A 21,205-nucleotide genomic window follows, 5' to 3' on the forward strand; every position below is an offset into this window, starting at 1 on the left:
TTCATTAGCGTCACCCAGATGTTTCGACTATGCCATGGAGTGAACTGTGACAGGTCAGGAACTGCACTGACGACTTCCAGGACCAACAGCAGGACGTACATACCGCGCAGGTATTCAGCGAGGACTATTATCTGTAGAGACAAACATATCCCTTTCCCCAAGTTATCAAGTCATGTGGATCAGACCATTGACCAGAGACAAGTTCTGCATCTGCATGCTGTGCTCCGTTCTCAGCTCTCACAGGGATCACACGATTATCCGTTTGGAGGAGGCTTTCTGCCAAGCACAGTATATTTTTCCTGAAACTCTAAAAGAAGGTAAATAAAGACAATCACCAGAGAAGGTCAAAAGGTTTAAGACATACAGAGCTTTGTCTAGCTTAGAGACTGAGGGGGTTATCCCCTCATTCTACTATACAAAAGCCGTTTGGTCTGGGTAGCACAACCACAATTTTGCCATGTAGCTCTGTATCTGATCAATTACTCTGTTTCAGGAAAATTTTTTAGTGTCAATGAGCGGAATGCTATTGATTGAGTAGACAGTTAGAAAGCCAAAACAGAATCTGTTCTGCTTGTTTAATAGGGAGACAGACTTGAGTGTCTTCATAATTTTGCATTTATCAAACAACCAGTTTTATAGAAAGGGCAAAATTGAAATGTACTCACATTCTGTAGAACAAGGTTGGAAAACGACTCCTGGAATGTAAATAAGAAAAACAAAAGGTATAGCTTTTGGCTTGTAAGGGTAAAGGAAGTAAGGAATCCTTGTGATTTTGGGTAGTCAAAACTAGGGTACACACAGACTCCAAAAGATTGTTAAGGAAAACTGGCACACAGAAGGTTTTTGTGTTGAAATGAAGGGAGATTATGATGTGTGCAAGAAATCTGGCTTACAGAGATTACAGAATATGTGATCTCTACTAAGTAACAGGATATTCCTGGTAATGTTATTTGACACTGAAAGAGAAAGAATTGGCTTTGGGAAAGATCTGCAGTGACTCAGCAAGTTAATTAGACTGCCTTTATCTGAGTACAGTTCTGCTACCTCACATTCTCTCCATTTAAGTGATCTCCTACTATATTTAGTGACTTTGACCATACTCAATACAATAGCACACAAATTAACTTGGTGCTATTATGAAACAGTTTGTCTCACCTCTCAGACTAAGATTGTCCTGGGGAGCAGAATACAGATGGTGGTGAGATTTCTTTTGGAACACTGAAGGTCATCATTTGACATGTGGGAAAGACAACAGCTCTACGAAAGAATGAGACAGAGATGGAAGTGTCTACAGAAAAAAAATAGTTTATTCTGCATTTTTGCTAGCTGCCTCCAAGACTGTTTTTTTTTCTTTATTGCTTCATTAATCTATTCTGGAAATGATTGGGGGGCAAAGTGGGTGGGTCAGTGACTGAGGACAGCACTTAGAACAGGGATTGAAAAATGTAAATTTTGCATTGCAGAAGAGTCCCCTTGTTAGTACTCTGTGCACTAAGAATTAGTGCTTAGTGATTAATGTACCATTGATTTTCTAAGATAGAATTCAAACAATTCATAAACTAGAGAACCGATTTGAGGGCAGGGTGCTGGGTGTAACAAAGGTAAAAATTCAGATTGAGACAAAGGACTATTCATTGCTCCTCTTCAAGTGAAAAGATTAGGAAGAACTGCAAATATTGACAAAGACAAATCATGAACCATTTAGCAGCTGGCATAAAAATCAAGTACAATTTCTCGTGTAGTTTGTGATACATTAGCAAACATAGTATTTTAAAAACCATGAAACTAATTATTCTTATGAAAGGAAGTGGAAATATTGTGGAATAGCTTGAAACACATAGATAGATCATTTGTACTCCCTTACTGTTACATTAAAAGAGGAAAAGAATCACAAAGATGCAGTGCCTGAAAAAGACTGAAAAAATTTACATCAGAAAATTAGCAGTATTTCTTCTGTTTTCTGGAAGAGTTTTTTCATGATTTTTTATTTGTTTGTTCTCTTTTGTTTTAGTTCATCTTCCAAAATTATGGAGACATTTCTAAGACATATTGAAAACAGAAAATGGGGTAAAGAGAATACAGGGAAATTTATACTACTGAAAGAGAAAAATTACTTTTAAAAATACCTTCTATATATTAATGAAAGAAAGCTCCGTTTTTAAAAAAGTCTGTATTAGCTTTAAATTAGAACAGTTACACTTGGAATCAAAGAATGAAAACAAAGTAGCTTTATAATGAAATCAATACATTTATTTCTAAATACTCTGACAAAAGGATCTAGTTTTACTTTCAACAGTTACTGGGAAGCTTAGCTTTGAAAGTGCTTATGGGACAGAACACCTCTTCAAGTGCCTCTTAAAAATTTTGCAGAAAACTTTCAATGTCCCATTTTTTCTTTTCCCTAAACTTTGAGCTTTGATGATCCCTTTTACTTACATGAAAAGATATGTAACTTCTGTACAACCTCTTGGATAAATGACAAAGTGATTACCATTGGTTGAAGCAGGTCTATGATTAAATGCTTAAAACAAACAAAATCCTCACTGTACATTAAGCAGCCTTAGATCAATAACCAAATTGCTGATCACTATCACAAAATCAAGAATTCTAGCATTCTGCCAAAGTGCCTGTGTATCTGTACATCATCAAGTGGTTCTCATGTATATGGCCTTTTCAGTACTTTCTCTTGATATAACTAATTTTTTTATATTATAGAATTTAACAGGCTAATTCCTCAGTTGTACAGAAACAGATATTCATGCAGTTGAGGCATGTCACCAGTAGAGTTCAACATATCCTTTTCTTGCTTCTACTTATTTTTTTCTTTTGATTTGTTGTTTTTTTTTTCCTTTCAATTCTGATTTCCACCAGCTTTTAAAAGCTCATTTTTGTGCAGTTGCATGGAGGGGATCAACCTGATCACAGCACTTTTTCACATCTTTTCTTCATATAAGAGTATTCCTCCCAGGTTACAGGGAATCCTTCTGAAGAAAAATGGAGACCAGCAAACTCCTGAGAAGTCAGCTCAACCAAAAATTTCAGGATTGTGAAGAGAAAGTAGTACAATCTTTGTATGTATGTAGGCCAGATGACACAAGCAGCCAAAGGTTTTTTTGTTTTGTTTTGTTTTTTTTTTTTTTTTTTAATTTAAGGTAATTGACATTCTGTCAATTTCTTATTGTTGTATGATGTGTGAGGTTGACCTATTCCAAGATTCTCAAACTGGGAATGCTTTTTGCCACCATCCTTAGTGGCAAAAAGTGACAGCACTACACCAGGAATAGCACAAGCTCCACATTTTTCTCATGTGGTATTAACAAATTTGAGTTCCTGGTTGTGCTCTCTGCCTTCAGAAGGGGACTATAAAATGCTCCTTGTGGTCCTAAAATTTTGGAACCTAAAAGTGGACTTCAACTCCAATCTGCAATGGATACTGCTAAGTCCAGCCAGGTAAGGCTTTCTCCCTCACATCAGCATGCTGCCAAACTGCATGAACTTTAGAACAAATGGAAGGTACTCAGTGCTGTTTGTTTTCTCTGTTTGCAGGCACACATTTACAGCAGCCAGGAACAAATTCCCTCCACTGCCTCTCCAAAGAGGGCTAAGTTGGCTAAGTGCTGGCTTATGACGCTGCAGTTTACTATGTTGCAGTAATTTTTGTATCACACATTGGGAAATTTTAGTCCAGAACAAAAAGAACTTAAGCTAAAGAGTAGTCAAACAGAATTTGGATGTTCCATAAGAAAGAATTAATTTACTGCAGCAGCTTATATTACTGCCTGTTTAGCTCTATTTTTAGGTGTTGAGATCTTCTTAGGCACATAGATTAAGTTACAGGATCCTGAATCGAAGAAATTCAAGGGGACCGTGATTGAGATACCACAGTGAGAGTAATTATTCTAAATGAGCTTGACTGGCTCAAATCATATGACAGTGGAGAAAAGAGCATTATTCAGAAACGGATATGAGTTTAAAACATAGGATGGAAGGAAGGAAGATTATTTCTTCCACATGTGTGAAACGAATGAAGATCTTAACAAGCTGGAAGAGCTTTTAAGTTGTAAAAGAGAAAGCTGAACTATAATACTTTAAAGCCAGCTGTCATGCCTCGGGGTTTCTAGTGCAAGTACTTTATTTATTAATATCTAGTAATTAAATATTTTAACATGGCTAGCAGGACTAAGTTCATTACAAAAACACAGCACAAATGAAATTGTGGAGGCTATCAGAAACAGCTGTTGAAACAGTGCAAAATGATGAATATTAAAATGAAAATTGAAATATTACAGGGAATGAAATATCATGTCACTTTTATAACAAAGTACTTTAAAAAAAGAGTTTTGGAAAGTTAAGTGGTGTGGTATCTGGCAAACTCCGTTACTTTGTTGTGTGTGCAGGAATTTTCAGAGGATTCCATGAAAGCAGTAATACTCAGTCTAAGATTAAACATCAGAAGTACTTTCTCCTTCACTCGAAACAGCATCCATGCATGTTCATCGCAAAGTGCATCACATTTTATGGTGGTCACATGGTGGTTTTAGCTGGGACGGATTAAATTTTCTTCATAGTATCTAGTATGGGGCTGTGTTTTGCATTCGTGCTGGAAACAGTGTTGATGACACATGTATGTTTTAGTTAATGCTGAGAAGTGCTTACAAGGAATCAAGGCTTTCTCTGTCTGTTGCTCATGGCTGTTTGGTTTCCTGTCTCTCACCGACAAGTACGCTGTGGGTGCACAAGGAGTTGGGAGGGGATACAGCCAGGACAGCTGACCCCAGCCGACCACAGGGATATTCCCTATCACATGGTGTCATGCTCAGCATATTAAGCTGGTGGAAGAAGAAAAAAAGAGTGGGATGTTTGGAGTGATGGTGTTTGTCTTCCGGAGTCACCGTTACACATGATGGGGCCCTGCCATCTTGGAGAGGCTGAATACCCGCCTGCCCAGGGGAAGCACTGAAATGATTTCTGTTTTGCTTTGGTTGTGTGCATGACTTTTGCTTTTGCTACTATCTGTCTTTATTGCAAAGCAGGAGTTTTCTGGCTTTTATCCTTCTGATTCTTTCCCCAGTCTTGCTGGTTGGGGAGTGAGCGAATCGCTGTGTGGGGCTTGCTTGCTGTTTGGGATTAAACCATCACAACGTTAGAGAGTTGAAGCCACAGCGTTTTTTCCTATTTTATGTACTTGACATACTGCATACTGGTATGTCTCTGTTGCTCTTAATGATTAGGACTGGAAAGATGTTTTAAATGTAGCAATCATCCACTTTCTTTACCACTGCAGCCTGACTGTAATTCTAACTATCCCAAAGTGATGCATTTTTATTTAAAATTCTAAGATGTGTAAGCCTTCTTTCCCTTTTGCCTTATGTTCTTCACGTAAATCTTAGAATTACAGGTTATTAGGTAATTCGTTGAGTTGAACTAAAGGCTAATGATTTTTTTTTTTAAGTCAGAATTTATAACTTAAGTGGAAAAATATCCTACAGCTTTTGCATAAAAAATAGGTTATGACCACCTATTTAGAAAAGCTTGGGAAACACAATATTAGTACCTGTGAAAATGTGTCCACTGATGACACATTTCCAGTTGATGGAAAATTCAAGGACAGATTTCACAAAATGAATCTGAAATCATGGTAATGCAAATGTCTTTGTCTCTGCTTTAGTTGGTTGTGAGATGGCAATGCTTGTGTCTGTCAGTATCCTGCAATACTAACTGGAACTAAGTATATGCTCCTTCCTCTTTGACGAAGCCATCTTTTACAGAAGGGAAACTTTTTAAGCAAAACAGCACAAACCTCTCTGTACTGTCCTCAGACTGCATGCTGTATGATGCCAGAGAACATCAGGTGAACTGCTGGAGGAAACTTAGAAGTTCTGAAGGTGAATTTATGCTCCACAGGGTAAGTGGGGAGTTACACATTCCTGAGAATGAATGACAAGACATTCCCAAGGCCTGCCTTATATATAAGCACACTGTGAAGTACTTGGTACAAATACAGGGCAATAATCAATGGGCCTAAGTTGCAAGATCACAGTTAAATATCAGCAAAATCTCTCTTGATGGGAGTAACAGCATAGATTGTCTATGAACTTTTGGCAAAAGTAATTCAGTGTCTACTGAGACAACGGAATGCAGCTTGAGCAAATGACTTCTGAAAGTCTCTTGCATCTATATTGCTTCTAATTCCTTGTTCTGCACGGAATTCTGGAATGTTCTGGAAGATGCAAACTTTACCTAAAAAATTATTTCAACAAGCAATACTCCAAGATCTGTCAGAAGCTGCAACACTTATCCTTTGAATTCTCTTTCCTCCACATAGTCATATGTGCTCATAAGAGCACAACAAGCTCTTAATAAACTTTTAAAGTTGTTTCTAAGCCTTCAAATGGAAAAAAAAATAATTCTTTTACTTAAAGCCTTAGACCTTAGTGGCCTAAATGCTGCTCTGTCCTGATTGGAGAACAGGAAAAGAGCCTAAAGATCTTTTTTTTTTAGCACGAGGGTGCACGCAGTCTATTTTCTAGAATTTTTAAGTGTATTTTTTTCAATACGGCAGCTCTCGCAGGCATCAGTAAGAGCGGGGTTCTGATTTCCCCGTTTCCTGCAGGGATACACAGGTAATGCAGGATGCCAAGCGCAACTAGCAGGGCGTAACCTCACCCACCTTTAACTACAGCGTCAAACGAGCGGTGCTGCCAAATCCGGGGACCACAAGACGGACAGCAGCACTTTTGAGAACTGCCAGGCGCCCAAGGATGCCCGCATTTCGGGGACCGGTACCCAGTAGAGGACTTAAGAGAGATGCGCTTCCAAGCGCTCAGCCACCGCCGGGCACGGGGCCATCCCTGCAAGCCAGCCCCTCTCGTTTTAAACAAGCACCCTTGCCGCTACTAAGGAGAGGCTTGAGGCGAGTGAGGCGCGCAGCTGCTTCGCCGTGGAGGGCTCAGTTTCGCGGGCAGCGGCGGGGCCGGCGGTGGGCGGGCGGTCTCCGCCCTGTGCCCGAAGCGCGGAACGGACCCTCAGCGCGCCGCGGGCCGGCCCCGCCCCGCGCGTTGGCCCCGCCCCGCCTGGCCCTCAGTGGCTGTCCGCTCTGCCCACCCGCAAGCCCCGCCTCCTCCCCGGCTCTCCGCGCACCTCGATTTGCCGGTCTCCCTGTCAATCACCCGCGAGAGGGCGAGCGGCGCGTCCCGCCCGCAGCGCCTGAGCGCGCTGGGGAGGGGTGTCCTCTCCGAGCGCCGCCGCCGCCGCTCTGTCTCCCTCCTCTCTCCCCTCCGCCCCGGAGCGCCCTCCGGCCAGCCCCCGCTTCCGAGCCCCCGCGGCAGGGGCGGGGCGGGGCGGGAAACGGTGCCGGAGGTGAAGGGCCGCACACCGAGCCTGCGCCCCGCTCCCTTCGTCTCGCCGGTAGGTCTCCGTCCCGGCCGCCTCTCGGAGCGGCGGCAGCCGCAGCACCCCCGTGGGCCGAGGACTTGGAGCGGCTCCCTCCCCGTTCCCCCGGCGGCCGCGGGGCGGGCTGCGTGGAGCGGGACGGCTGTGCCCTGTGCGGGGCCGTGCCCGGGGGTGCGGCGGGGCCGGCGGGCGGCTGCCGCCGGGGGCCTGCGGGGCTCGGGCGGCGCGGGAGGGGCCCCGCGCGTCCCTGCGGCTGCGCTCCCGGCTGGCAGGAGCCGCCGCTGAGAGACCTCCGGGTGCCCTCTCCCGAAGGAGCGCTTCCCTGGCGGGCGTCGAGTCGGGTTTGCGGGAGCAAGTGAGTAAGTTCGCTTTCCTGTTCTGTAGAAGCAGGTTGCTAGAGTGCAGTTGTGCTGGGTTAGCGGGTTAGAGTCAAATTGAGCTGCCAGTGCTCTGCTGTTTTATTTTTGCCTTTTATTTTGCTTTTTATAAAGTTATTTACAAACACACTCTGAATATAGTGGTTTTAAGTTTGGTTAATTAAAGTCTCGAAGAGTGATGTTTGAAGTGATTCGCCGTGGAACTTGTACAGAGCTTATTTTCAGGTATTCCAATTGACTTTGCTGGTACACCCTTAATGAGCGTTAAAGTGACATGCAGCGTGTGAAAGGAATTGGAATGTAATCGAAGATTCTTTTTTTTTTTTAGTGTCCTTTGTACGTAAGAACTTTTGTAAGTACATACGTAGTTAGAAATACATACTGTGCAAAACTATCCTCTATTTTGCATGTCCTTTAGCATGTTTATAAGTAAGGCACACTGTTAAGCATATTAAGCCTTGCTGCCTGGGTTATGGCTGCTTGTAGGGATAAGCAACTTCCCTGCTCTGTAGACTCACACCTTTTCAGAACACAAATTAGTATCATGTAGATGCATTTTGTCCTGAGCTCCGTTGGGATGTTAAAATCCAAAATGGGAATAATGCAATTTCACTTTTAGAGGGAAAAGATAAGGTAGAGGTTTCTGTGTTAACTGTATTTTAGGGGATATCTTCTCTCGACCTCAACATCCTTTAGTCAGTTTCTTTTGAATTGAGAGGTTTCAACAGTTAAACAGTATTTTCAGTGGAAATAGGTGGTATTTTATTATGCTAACTTGAAAGGGAGAAATTACCTTGCAAACAGCAGACTAGTTACATCAACTGAGGATGACTTTCAGCTAATGAAATTAGCTAATGAAATTAATCTTTTCCTCTTGCCATTCTACTTTTGAATCAAATAGTTGTATTGGCTTATAAAATGTAAATTAATTTTAGAATCTAGATTACCAGTTCTGATACAGTGATACATCACATTTTCTGTAGGGATTTTTTTTTTCCTGTGTGATCAAAATAAGTATATTTAAGGTTAGTTAAGACATTCAGCCTGTTTGTTTGGAAGAATTACAGGCCCTATCTTAACCCTTCTGAAGTTTTTCTTCCCTAAGAAAAAAAAAGTAACTGAACCTACATAAGAGTTTTTCCTCATCCAGTTTACTTATTTACAATTAACAAGGCTGATTTTACTTCTTGTGGTAATTTTTCAGTTTTTAATAGTCTCATAATTAGATTAAGTGCATTTTTAAAGCTGATGCAGTTTATCAAAACTTAGTGTCCCCACTGCATCTGCAAGGTTTGTCCCATGAAAATAGGGCTGTTCATGGTTCACTAGTTACTGAATTGTTCTGTGATTAGAAATATCAAAGTTACATGCATTTGTAACATCTTTACTTTTGTCTTAAAAACTTGTTTAAAAAAATATAAGGAAGTTTCCTGCTGTTGAAGATAAATTTAATTTAGTTATGTCTTTGAGACAAAAATAGATCAAATGTGAAGAATAGGGAAGTGCCAGTGGTTACTTTTCTTCAGTATCTTCTAATTATAAGGAGAACTTTCTAAGGAACTGATCAACTGTAGTAACTTTATCTGTAGTAACTGTAGTAACTTTTCTGAAATTATTCCAGCTGAACGTTTTTTGTCAGTCTGTTGTAAACAAAACATGTAGCTACTTCTTGTTCCTTACGTTTTTCTTTTTACTTTTAACTGATTTTTTTGGAGTGTCATACATAAAAGTAATAATGTGATTAGAGGCATACATAAACCACAGGAATCACAAAGTCATAAGGGAGTTTGACACGCTGTTTCTTCAAAGTTTAAGCTCATCGATTCAGCTGCAAATTTATGGCAGGAGTTCTCAGTCAATCCTTCATACCTCACCTGAGGCTGTAAGAGCAAAATGCCTGACAGTACATAGGGGAAGATTGGGACAGTGCTTCTTAGCAGTGGACTGTGTTTTGATGATCTTAAAATGAAGATGATACCTGGGAGTTGTTTAACAATGAAAATTGTATATTTCCAACTAATGTACCCTGGAAGAGTAGGTAAAAAAATTAAAACATGTTTTTTGCTTTGCTTTTGGGCCTTTAACAGTCTTTCAAAGGTATTTTGAGACTTCTATGTAATTGGTTTCCTATGTCTGTTAAAAGGTAAAAAAGTAACTTTGATGTAATTGTTGTATACTTTCTGACAATCCTTAATTTGATTTTTTTTTTTTTGCTATGTAGGCATTTTAATGCTTCCTCGATGCTGCTGCAAAACCAGTGCAGTGAAATCAAGCCTGCTGCTGCTGAGCTTGTTTTTCTAAGTGTATTTCTGAGTAGCATCTTAGACACTGTCACTAATGTTCTAGTGGTTTGTGAGCCAATGCTGAAATAGCTGGGTGAAGAAAAATGTGTGTGTTTAAGCTAAACAGTTGCATGAATAAAAGCAGACTAGTAAGAAAGTAGTTAAACACTAGGCTGATGATCACAGATAAAGGCAGTGACTGGGATGTTTAACCCTCCCTGTGATCTTAGGTAAGCCACTTATAATTTAATGTCTCCTCTTTGGCAAAGGGGAGGTGTAGAAGAGGAGACATCGCACACCAGTCCATGCTGCAGAATAGGTTTGGTTTGTGGTTACTTAGGGAGCTTTCTGAAAGCAGTACTTTCAGAAGTTGTTTTGAAACTCTTAGTAAGTAGTAAAGTACTGAGCTAGGTTAAAAAAGCATGGATTAATTTATTTTAGTTAGATTTAACTCACCTGCTAAATTTAGTTCTAATGTTTTATGGGTGGTATAGTAATTGCCTTAAATTAATAAGCAGGAGGATTCTTTCTAAAAAAAGTTGTAGGGAATATTTATAAATATTAAATATGCAACACTTTGAGAGTATTATAAATGTAATTACCAGTGTTTTCTTCTAGAATGTTTATTGAACTTCATGTTCCTTCATTTGTGATAGAGAGCATTTTTCACAGCATTTTTAACATCCACTCTTCCCTCTCTTGTTTATTCCTTTATGTGATGTTTTTGAGAATGTCTAGAAAAGCTTTTTAATAGATAAAATCCACTCTTGGCTGTTCAAAAAGGGGTATTTTATACAAAATAAGTGTACTGTAGGTATGGAAAGCTGTAAAATTTTCTCGCTGTTTGTGTGTCTGGTGTTCTGCCTTGTGCAGTGGAGTTAGGAATGGGGGGAGACATATTGATCAGTCAGAACTGTCTTTGCAAAAATGTTTACTCAGATAACTGCAGGTCACAGAAGTCCATGACAGACATACGGGTAAGATTTGCGTATTGAAGTAGGTTTATTACTTAATCTGACTTTGTGTAGAACATCACTAATATAATTACAACAGTGTTTTCTCAGGCTTTATGATCTTCTCTGTAAGCTTACTAGCCAGTTATGCTTTTAATATACCAAGACTTTTTAGTAACTGTTTTGCTTAACTGAAATCTATTAGTAATTTAGTGTCATTGTCCTAGAAATAATTTTTCCCTAGATTTACCTGGGTAGTAATTTATACTCTTCATCAACCACGTTTTAATGTTGTAGGTTTTTTTTTTTGTTTGTTTGTTTGTTTTTGTTTTGTTTTTTTTAATTGAGACAGGATGTGGACTGTAACAGTGGTGGATGATATCCTTTTCAGTAGTCCAAAAATACAGAGATATTTTATGACAAGCAGAGCCTAGATTTCAGTTTGAAGTGTGTGGCTTGTCACACTTCCTTACAGTCTCTGGAATTATTCACTAGGTAATTTGTGAGATGCTATGCTCTTTTTTCAGTAAACCATGTACAATAACAGAATGTAGATGGAACAGATTCCAGCAGCAGCATAATTAAAGGTCCTGTTTGGGTGGCAGTTTGTCTGTGGAGGTTGCTGAGAACAAGTGTGGTGTCCTTTAAGAGGTGCACTCAACCATTTGTGGAACACCAGCCATTGCAGCTGTGTTCCAGGCTGTTGAAAAGGCTATCCCTCTCTACTTCCAGGTATTTCCCTGCTTCATTCCCAGCTGTGCAGTTCTCTATGCACTCCTGCTCTGCGTCTTGTCTCTTGTGTCTTCCACTGAGTTGATTCAGCTTCTGTTCAGTATGAGTTACTGTTGAGTGTGTGAGCTTTCTGTGGGGTTAGGAGGTCTAATGGCTTCACTGAGGTGTTGGAGCACTGAGGCTGGAGCAGCAGGAGCAGCAGGTAGTGTGGCCACCTGTAGCAGGAGGGGAGTGCCATTGTGCGAACCCATTATATTGTCTAATTGCATTTTTCATAACAAAATTTCAGACTTAGGTTCTATTGTAGCCTTAAAATGGTTCTTTTTGGTTCAGTATGTCTTTGAGCTTGAAGTGCTAATTATGTAGTAAATGTTGCATCTGTTATGTTGTGAAAGCTGCATGGGCTGTATTTTTGTATAAAATGCTTTAAAGATATGGGCTTCTGGCAGGTTACCTTTGTGATATTGGAAGCTGTGATTTAATCCGAGGTAGGGCACACCTCTGCAGCACAGAGGAAAGTACTATTTAAAAATTGTATTGTTATATGTAGAAAAATCCCATGAGTACCTCTCTGTATTTAAGGCACTAAGCATTTTCTGTTTTAGGTCTCTGAATTTAAATGAAGCAGCCAACATGACTGTATGTAAAGGTGTGGAAGACTTCATATTTCAACAGCTTTTTAATGTAATGGTATAAAGTGATCATCATAACTGGTCTACTCTGGCCTCCAGTCGGGAGGCCTGGAGACACACCATCTATAACGCTGCTGATGCCTTTGAGAACACCCGCAGGATCACTCTCGAGGAGAAAAGACAATGCAGAAAGAACCGTGTCTTGCAGGATATACCACCTAAGGAGTCTTTCTGCTGTGCCTTTTGCAACTGGACCTGTCTATCTCATATTGGCCTTTTTAACCACCAACGTGCGTGTAGCAAATGTGGGTAGAGCCCTTCCCAAATCTTTGTTCGTGAAGCCCAGCCATGATGATGATAAAGCAATCTTAGAAAGGAGTTCAGTGTTGCTTTAGGGGAGATCTGCTAGCTTAAAATGAAGTACATATTTAATTTCAGATACTATTAATATTTTTGATGGCAGTATGATGTCCATAAATATACAACTATCTTGAATCCTAAGTGTGCAGTAATTGTGGGAATATGAAGTAATACTACAGAGGTTGGAGTTGGACATGATTGCATTAAGGTCATGTTTCACTCTAACCTCAACCACTAGTATTTTCTTAGTTGTGTCTTGCACATACTTTCTTCCAAAAACAAAGAAGTTCAGTATAAAATCTTTTTTCTTTCTCTTTCTGTGGAAGATCACCTCAATTGGTACGCATTAATTTCTTGCAATGTTCCAGGAGTAGGTTGCTCTGTGTATCAAGTTATAAAAGTTTCTGTTTAACATTTGCTACCAGTAGGCTAAGGCATCTCTAAATGTGGAAAATAACAAATGATGAAACTTGAATTTATGGGTAGCAGTAAAGAGGGACAGAAGAATTTTTCTAACAGACAACAGGAAGACAGAATGACCAGATTTGCTCTTAACCTTTTGTCAGACTGGGAGATAAATGTCTTTGCCTTTCAGAAATGCTCTTTGAATCTCTGATCTAAATTTTCCAGTTTTGAGCTTTTAAGTGAAATCTCTTTATTATACTTTGAATTTTCTTCTAAAAAAAAAGTCTATTTTTAAAAGAAATAAGGAATTTTTATCTGCAGTTCTCTCATCTGCTGCCTCTACAAATATGGAACTTTTTGGGTGCTTTTTACCAGGCTTGGATTGTTATGCCTTTGAAGATAAGTTCCTATAAGCTTCATAAAATCAATTTACATAGTAGATATTAGCTATCCATGGTGAAGAAAGGATGTTATCTGTTCTGTATTCAGCTTGTAGCTTGTAGTACTAGGCCGGCAATAGTACATCTCCTTGCTGAGTGAGAAGGGAAGGTTTTATTGTGGGAAGAAACAAGGGGTTTTGCAAAAAAAGAGAGCTCAAGATTTATCAGAGGGAAGCCTGGGAATACTGTGGAAACATGGAAGATATCCAACAAGCTGAAATTACTGTACTGAGTCTGTGTGGGTGTTGAACACTAATCTGTAGATAGCTAAGCTTAGCTAATATTGATACTTTTGAGGAACAATTTGCTTAGTCTGAATCTGTTGTAGTCTTCCTAAGTAGTACATTAAGAGTTTACTACACAGTGCTTATATCAAAATACCGACATTTTCTCATTTTAGTGCTTGAGAATTCTTTTTAATTAAAATCCTTGTAGTGAAGTAGTTGTTTCAGACCTTGGAAACATCAGGTTATTTTGTTCGCAGAACTTTGAGTTTACACCAGATGATTTCATATTCAGTATTGTTTGGTTTTGTATAAAGCATTGAGAAACTTGTTTTTTCCCCTGAGGTCCATGGGAAGTCAGTGGTTTAAGTATGTTTTATATTACATTACTATTGATGAATCCAGGATCTTACCTAGTGTTTTTCATTAAATTTGTGTCACTATGCGTCTTATGCATTCAATACAAAGGTGGCAAGCATGATTCTAATTGGTGTGGTGTCTGAGACTTCACCATACCATTTTATTCCACATTAAGCTTGTAAAACAAGAAAAAAAAAAGTTTTTACCATTTAGAGGCTGTAATGCTCTAGTTTCAATTTAATAAAGGCATTTTAGGTATACATTGCAGTGAAAGCCATACAAGTGAGGAGAGTTGCAAGTATATTTCATGGTAAAGTAGTTGGATTGCTGTAGAAGGTACCTATTTAGTTTATGGAGGCTATTAAGAGAGCAGAATCACTTGATTACTGTGTAGTTTTTTATTGTCAGAAAACCTTGACAGATTTATAGCTGCAAAACTTATTCTGGAAACCTTTTCCTGTACTGTGAGTTATCCCTTTCCTTATATGCGAAGTTGTATAACTTGACTTTGGCTCCCATCTAAGTTTTTGAAGTAGAATCTGACCATGTAATTAAAGATAAGTGAGAGGAGGAATTGTCTCAGTGAATTAGAAATGCTTTTAATTTTGACAACTGATCTTCACAGTCACTGTGGAATGCTACAGCACACTATGTACTTTATCTATCAAAATTCTAACCTGAAGACATAATTAATGTCTTTTGGACTTTGAGAAAATATTTCTTGGTTTTTTTTTTTTTTTCCTTCACATAGCACTGGAATGCTTTATTTTAGTGCTTGATTTTGTATTCAGATGTAGTTACAGTGTTAGATGAAATGCAATGCTCTTTTTGCTTTGTTTTCTAACTTTTAGATGTGTTAACTTTACAGTTTCTCTGGCCTAGTTTGAAGCTAATCTGTACCTTTCAGTTGTTCTGCAGTAACAGTTTAGTGCTGTGATACGTTTGATGTAGAAAATTGAAGCCTCCATTATGTAGTATTAGCTAGCTCAGCACTAGCTTTCTGTCAGCTGTGGACAATATAGCCCATTTAAGTTTGTATGAGTCTGGTGACGAAAAAGTGGAAAAAACAAATGACTGAAATATTGCTTAACCATCAGTGATATCCTTTCTCTGCTCTATAGTAAATCAGCCTTCATACTGTCACATTAGATTTTTAAAAATTATTCCTTGTGTTATCCTTCTCCCTTCTGAAAACTGACTTTCAACTTTTACTCTAAAGTGATGATTATATAATAGTGCAAGAAGTATGAACGCACCAAAGTTTTAATCAAGTAAATGCATTCACTGGCATGGAATCCTGAAGTGAAGTTGGTGAGATTTTGTTGTGAAAGTCTATGATGAAGTGCAATTTGTGGATTAGGGCCAAACTTGTCTTCGAGGTCAATGAGAAAATATAAATGTTTATGCAGTGACCAGAGATAGCAATCTTCAGCTGGTCTTTGTTTTGAGTTAACAGAGATGAAGTGATTGCACAGAGATCTTAATTGCTGCATAGTTAGTCCAGTCTGTCATTTGTGAAAAATTGTGTTGAGTTGGGGTGAGACTGAGTACTCTACAGGTCTTTTGATGTGACAGTATTTTGACCAGAACTGGCAACTGGGTGGTGGAGAACCATGAAGTTTGTTAGGTAGTAGTCTTTCAATTGACAAAATTAAATGTACAGAACAGATACTGAAGTTTGGGTATTGACAGCCCTCAGATTTGTTTATGTGACTTTTAAACCTTGGTACAAGAAAAATTACACTAGCTTAACTAGAATAGACTTTCTAAACAAGCTTCAATAAAGATGAGGTATATTTTTGGTTACTTTTTGTACAGAGGAAGGTTTGATTAAATGTGTTAATAAAGCTATTTTTCTGTTAGATTGTGTGCATTAAAGGAGGATTATATGTGGCCATATTCGGTTTGCTGGTGAACTTTCCCTAGGGAAATAGCTATATGCATGCAAATTGAAAAACTCCTTCCAGAATCTCAAACTAATTGTGTTCATTGAAAGTAGTGTGTGGCAGTTGATACCATAAATGATAAATGTAATTTCTTTTTTTTTTTTTTTAGTATATGTACAACTAGAGAAGAAAACATGGCTTTTTAGAAGGCTTGGTTGTGTAAATTTTTATTCATGAGAAAGCCACTTGGATTTACCTTGACATTTTCAATTAGGCTGCTTCTTTGAGTGCATCTCATTGATAAGTGTTTGTGGACTGAGACTGTATCTATGTAGACTTAGTTTCAGTTACATAAAATTCTGTTTTATGGGGGAAAATCATACACATCTGTAGCAGTAAGCAATTCGTTTTCTTAAACCTTAATTTTCAGGTATGCTGACAGTCTAATTTGTACACCAACATCAATAAATTCTGTTCTTGTTTTGTTTTGCAAAACTACTGTGCTAATGTAGAATGGGTTGATACTACAGAGTGTAGAAGTGCAAAAAGACTGGACACTGCCTGAACAGTACATTTGTCTTAGTTACTCACAGCAAGTGAACTGAAGAATCTGTGAAAAACTTAGACCTCTAAGTAAAAAAGAAGTGGTTATGTAGAAGGTACTTGAGATGCAAACATCGTGTTGTTGGAAGTTCTGGTAATGCAAACAAAGTTTAGGTGCGCTTGTGACCTGCTAGTTGCCTTGGAGTGCTGAAGAGCACAAATCAAAATAGGTGTTTTGAAGCCACCATGCACACTGAGAAACAAATTGCACAGCTGAGCACCTGCATGATCTGTTGTAAGGAGATTTCATTTGCCTTTGAAATTAGGGTATTATATTTGCTTTCTTAAATAAACAGGTGTCTTCTAAAGTGTGATGAATTTGATGTGCATGTGATCAAAAAGTAGCAGTTGCTTTGTGTGTTTTCCCTCTTTGCTGCTGAAACTCTGGGAAGGATTTGGAAGTTAGTAATATATTATGTACTTTTTCCTCTGTGGAATAAATGTGGAGAGTGTGGGATCCCTTGTTCAGTATTTTGAAAGGCAAGCTGGCAGGGAAAGAAAGCGAGCAGTGGTTTTTGATGGCCTGAGTGTGGTTGCTGCCGAAGCTGATTCAGGTACATTGTTCCTTCTTGTGTGTCCCATGTGTTTTTCATCTTATTATTGTGGAGACAGCAGTCCTCCTATGCGAAACTGAAAAAGCCCATCTTTTTTTCTTAGGTTAATTCACATCTGCTGCAAAATATTGGGTTTCTTTAGGGAAAATGATGTTCCTTCAGAGGATTTGCATGTTCCTTTTACAGTGCTTCCAAGGTAGTTGTTTACCTAACTGAAGTCAGAATAAGTACCTAGAGTAAAGTATTCCTTGATGACTTAATTAACATCTGAAAGGATGAAGAAGTTTGAGGTGTGCTAGAGGTGGTAGAAAGGAAAGAACATATAATATGAATTTGTATTTTGATTTTTTTATGTTAAAAAATTAAAAAACCCTATAAAACTAGGCTTCACTGGACTTGGAAGAGTAAGATTGAACTTCCCCAGTTGTATGAAGTGGATTCCATTTTTGAGAGCAAAATGAGTTACTGATGAATAAGTTTTTATTATGTTGAGTTTACATTCAGAAAATACCTTCTAAGACTTGTAAAATGATTCAGTAATGAGAAATTTTGATAATTCAGTTGATAGCTGAAGAGAGAAATTATGACAGGAGAAGTTTGTTTGGAAATGTTTTTTGTTTTTTTCAAGGCTAATATCATGAGTTTGTACCATCTGTAGAAGTTTTTTGTACTGAATATTTCAGCACATTGATTTTGTTGTTAGTTTTGACTGAAATGCTAAAGATTTTGATTTTTTGTCCTACTTTGGAAATATGAAAAATGATGGAATAATATTTTTGTTACATTAATTGAATTATGCAATGAATCCTAACAACTTTTTATCTTAGAGTTTTCCTAGGAAAGTAATATACACAAAATAAATCTATAGACATTTATTTGTAACATAAATCATTGGAACAGCAACTCAAGTCTTTCGGGTCACATGGAGATCATGTGAAGGCCTGAATTTCTCTCACTGGACTAAATTTAAAATTATGAAATATTGAATGATTAAAGAGTGGATTAATTTTTTAATGAAAAACATGGATCTGACTAAATTGTATATAATTTTAGAGATATTTCTCAATTCAAATTTTATCCCAAGAGTTTTTCAAAGTTAGAAACTGCTGTCCTAAACTTTGAAGGGTCCTTCAATTGTGAGCATTTTTGCTGTGGATTTGGAATTTCATAGGTGTTTTCTGTTGCATGGAGACGTATATAAAAATGAATGAAAATTATGCAGTCATTTAAAGCTAGGTGTTCTTACTAGCCTTAGCTTTCCACAAGACATAAAAAAGTACCAGAAATAGTTGATTTGATATTTAAATTTTGTATTGATGATCTCTCAATAAGTCTCTTGTTCTTGAGCTTAGTTTCAGATTTGTAGTATGAATTGCAGATTTTCTGCTGTTAAATACTTCAAAAGGAGTTTTGTTGAATAAAATCCCATATTATTCTCTCTGTAGTCCAAAAGTATTTGTAACATCTAAATGAATATTGGAAAATGAATGTGACTGTGCTTCATCTCTGGTAAGAGCTTCTTAGTAGATGAAATATTCCGTAAAAACTATGTGTAATGCTGGAGAAAGGCTTTTGGAAATCTGTGGCAGAGGCATTGGAAACTTTCTCTGAACTCTTATAGAAGGTGTGAAGAGAAGCTGTGCTGCTAGAGTAATGTCAGTGCCAAAAATCATGAGACCTTGGGAGTAGAACTATGTGAACAAAGACACTTGAGGGGTGAGAAGAACTGCAGAGGTATGAGAATGCCAGGAGGCTGAGTGAATTTTAAATACCTTGTGCTTAAACCAGGGATGTTTTTTTTACTGTCTCTCATAGAATGATAAAATGCCCTGGGCTGGAAGGGGCCCACAAGGATCATCAAAGTCCAACTCCAGCAAAGGACAGCACCAATGATCACACCATGTGCCTGAGAGGCTTGTGCAAACGCTTCTTGGACTCAGACAGGGTTGCTTCTGTGACTACTTCCCTGGGGAGCCTGTTCCAGTAGCCAAGCACTCTCTGGGTTAAGAACCTTTTCTGAAAATGTAACTTAAACTTGCTCTGACACAGCTTTGTGCCATTCCTTTGGGCCCTGTCACAGGTTACCGCAGAGATCAGTGCCTGCCCCTCCTCTTCCCCTCACTAGGAAGTTGTAACTGCAATGAGATCTCCCCTCAGGCTCCTCCAGGCTGAACACACCAAGTGACCTCAGCCACTCTCATATGGCTTTCCCTCAAAAGGCCCTTCACCGTCTTCGTTGCCCTCCTTTGGGTGCTCTCTAATAGTTTAATATCTTATGTTGTGGTGCCCAAAACTACCACAATATTCCAGGTGAGGCTACCCCAGTGCAGAGCAGAGTGAGACAATCCCCTCCCTTGAGTGGCTGGTGATGCTTTGCCTGATGCCCCCAGGACATGATTTGCCTTCCTGGCTGCCAGGGCACTGCTGACTCATTCAGCTTACCACTGACCAGGACCCCTTTCCCCGGTACTGCTTTCCAGCATCTCATTCCCCAGTCTGTACACACATCCAGGGTTGCCCCATCCCAGGTGTAGAATCTGGCACTTGTTCTGTTAAACTTCATAACTTCATACAACTGGTGATTGCCCAGTCCTCTAATTTGTCAAAGTCTCTCTTCAGGGCCTCTCTGCCCTTGAGGGAGTGAAGAGCTTCTTCCAGTTTAGTATTGTCAGCAAACTTAGTATTCCTTCCAGTCCTTTCGTTCAAGTTGCTTATGAAGATGTAGAAGAGAATTGGTCTGGGGACGGAGCCCTGTGGAACCCCACTACCGACTGGACACCAGTCTGATGTTACTCCATTCACTATAACTCTTTGTGACCAACCCGTGAGCCAGTTGCTAACCCATCGCATGATTTTGTCCTGGGAGAAGGATCCTGGGGAGACAGTATCAAAAATCTATAAGGAAATCCCAAAAGATTATATCAGTGAGCTTCCCTTGGTCAACTAGGTGGGTTACATTGTAATAAAAGGACATGAAGTTTTTCAAGCAGGGCTTTTCTCTCATGAAGCTGTGCTGACTGTGACTGATCGCTACATTGTCCTTTAGGTGTTTTTCAGTATCTCTCAGAATAATCTTCTGCACAGTTTTACCAGGCACTGAAGTGAGACTGACAGGCCTGTAGTTTCCAGGGTCATCCTTCTTGCCATTCTTTAAAACTGAGACAATGTTAACCAGCTTCCAGTCAACTGGGACCCCTCCAGATTCCAAAGACCATTTGAAAATCATCAAGAAAGGCCTCGTGATAACATTAGCCATGTCTTTGAGTATTCTCAGATGAATCCCATCAATCCTCATAGATTTGTTGGGATCCATTTGGAGCAGCAGATCTTGTGCATGTTCAGAATCAACTGTGAGTTTTTCATTAGCCATGGTTCTCCAGATCATGGTGCTGGGACCTCCTTCCACCATCATTGGAGTTGAAGACTGAAGCAAAGAAAGCCTTGTCTCTGTCCCTGTTTGTGGGGTGACCATCCTCATTCTCTAATGGGCCAATGTTATTTCCAACTGCCTTTGGCTGTTAACGTGTATTAAAACACTCTTTTTATTGTCCCCCACAGTTCTGGCAGCTTCAACTCCAACTGAGCTTTGGCGCATGCATTTTCCCCCTGCAATAGAAAGCATCATCCCTGTATTCCTCCCGTGTCACCTGACCTTGCTTCCACTGGACATACACCTTCCTTCTTTGCCTTATGTCCGAAAGAAGATCCCTGCTTAGCCAAACCAGCCTTCTGCCTCATCTGCTTGACTTCTGGCAATTTGGAGTTGCCTGCTCCTGTGCCCTTAGGAGGTGGTAGTTAAAAAATGACCAGCACTGATAGACCCCAGAACCTTCAAAAACATTTTCCTGGGGGACCTTACTTACTGGTTCCCTCAGCAGCCTGGAGTCTACTCTCCTCATGTTGAGGTTTTGCTGGCACTTTTCCTCCTGACAGCAGAGGTCTTAAATTCAATCTCTTCATGGTTTCTGTGGACAAGGTGACTGCCAATCTCCACTTCTCTCACAA

At 39.3% G+C, this 21,205-nt stretch overlaps 1 protein-coding gene across 8 annotated transcripts in view; it reads left to right on the top strand.

Moving 5' to 3' along the window:
* Window positions 1-7,325: 7,325 nt before the first annotated feature.
* CSNK1G3 (casein kinase 1 gamma 3) overlaps window positions 7,326-21,205 on the top strand; it is a 64,756-nt gene continuing 50,876 nt past the window's right edge. For 4 of the 8 annotated variants that reach the window (XM_008923281.4, XM_018086069.3, XM_008923282.4 and 1 more), the window contains exon 1: window positions 7,635-7,747. The gene's annotated coding sequence lies outside the window, so the exon portion shown is untranslated. Of the gene's footprint in view, window positions 7,408-7,634; window positions 7,752-8,103; window positions 8,122-21,205 lie in introns of those variants that run through there. The other 4 variants (XM_018086071.2, XM_018086075.1, XM_018086070.3 and 1 more) reach the window with 4 other exon arrangements.

Source organism: Manacus vitellinus, unplaced genomic scaffold (genome assembly GCF_001715985.3).
Source record: "Manacus vitellinus isolate BGI_N305 unplaced genomic scaffold, ASM171598v3 scaffold_9_pilon, whole genome shotgun sequence".
Lineage (NCBI taxonomy): Eukaryota > Metazoa > Chordata > Aves > Passeriformes > Pipridae > Manacus > Manacus vitellinus.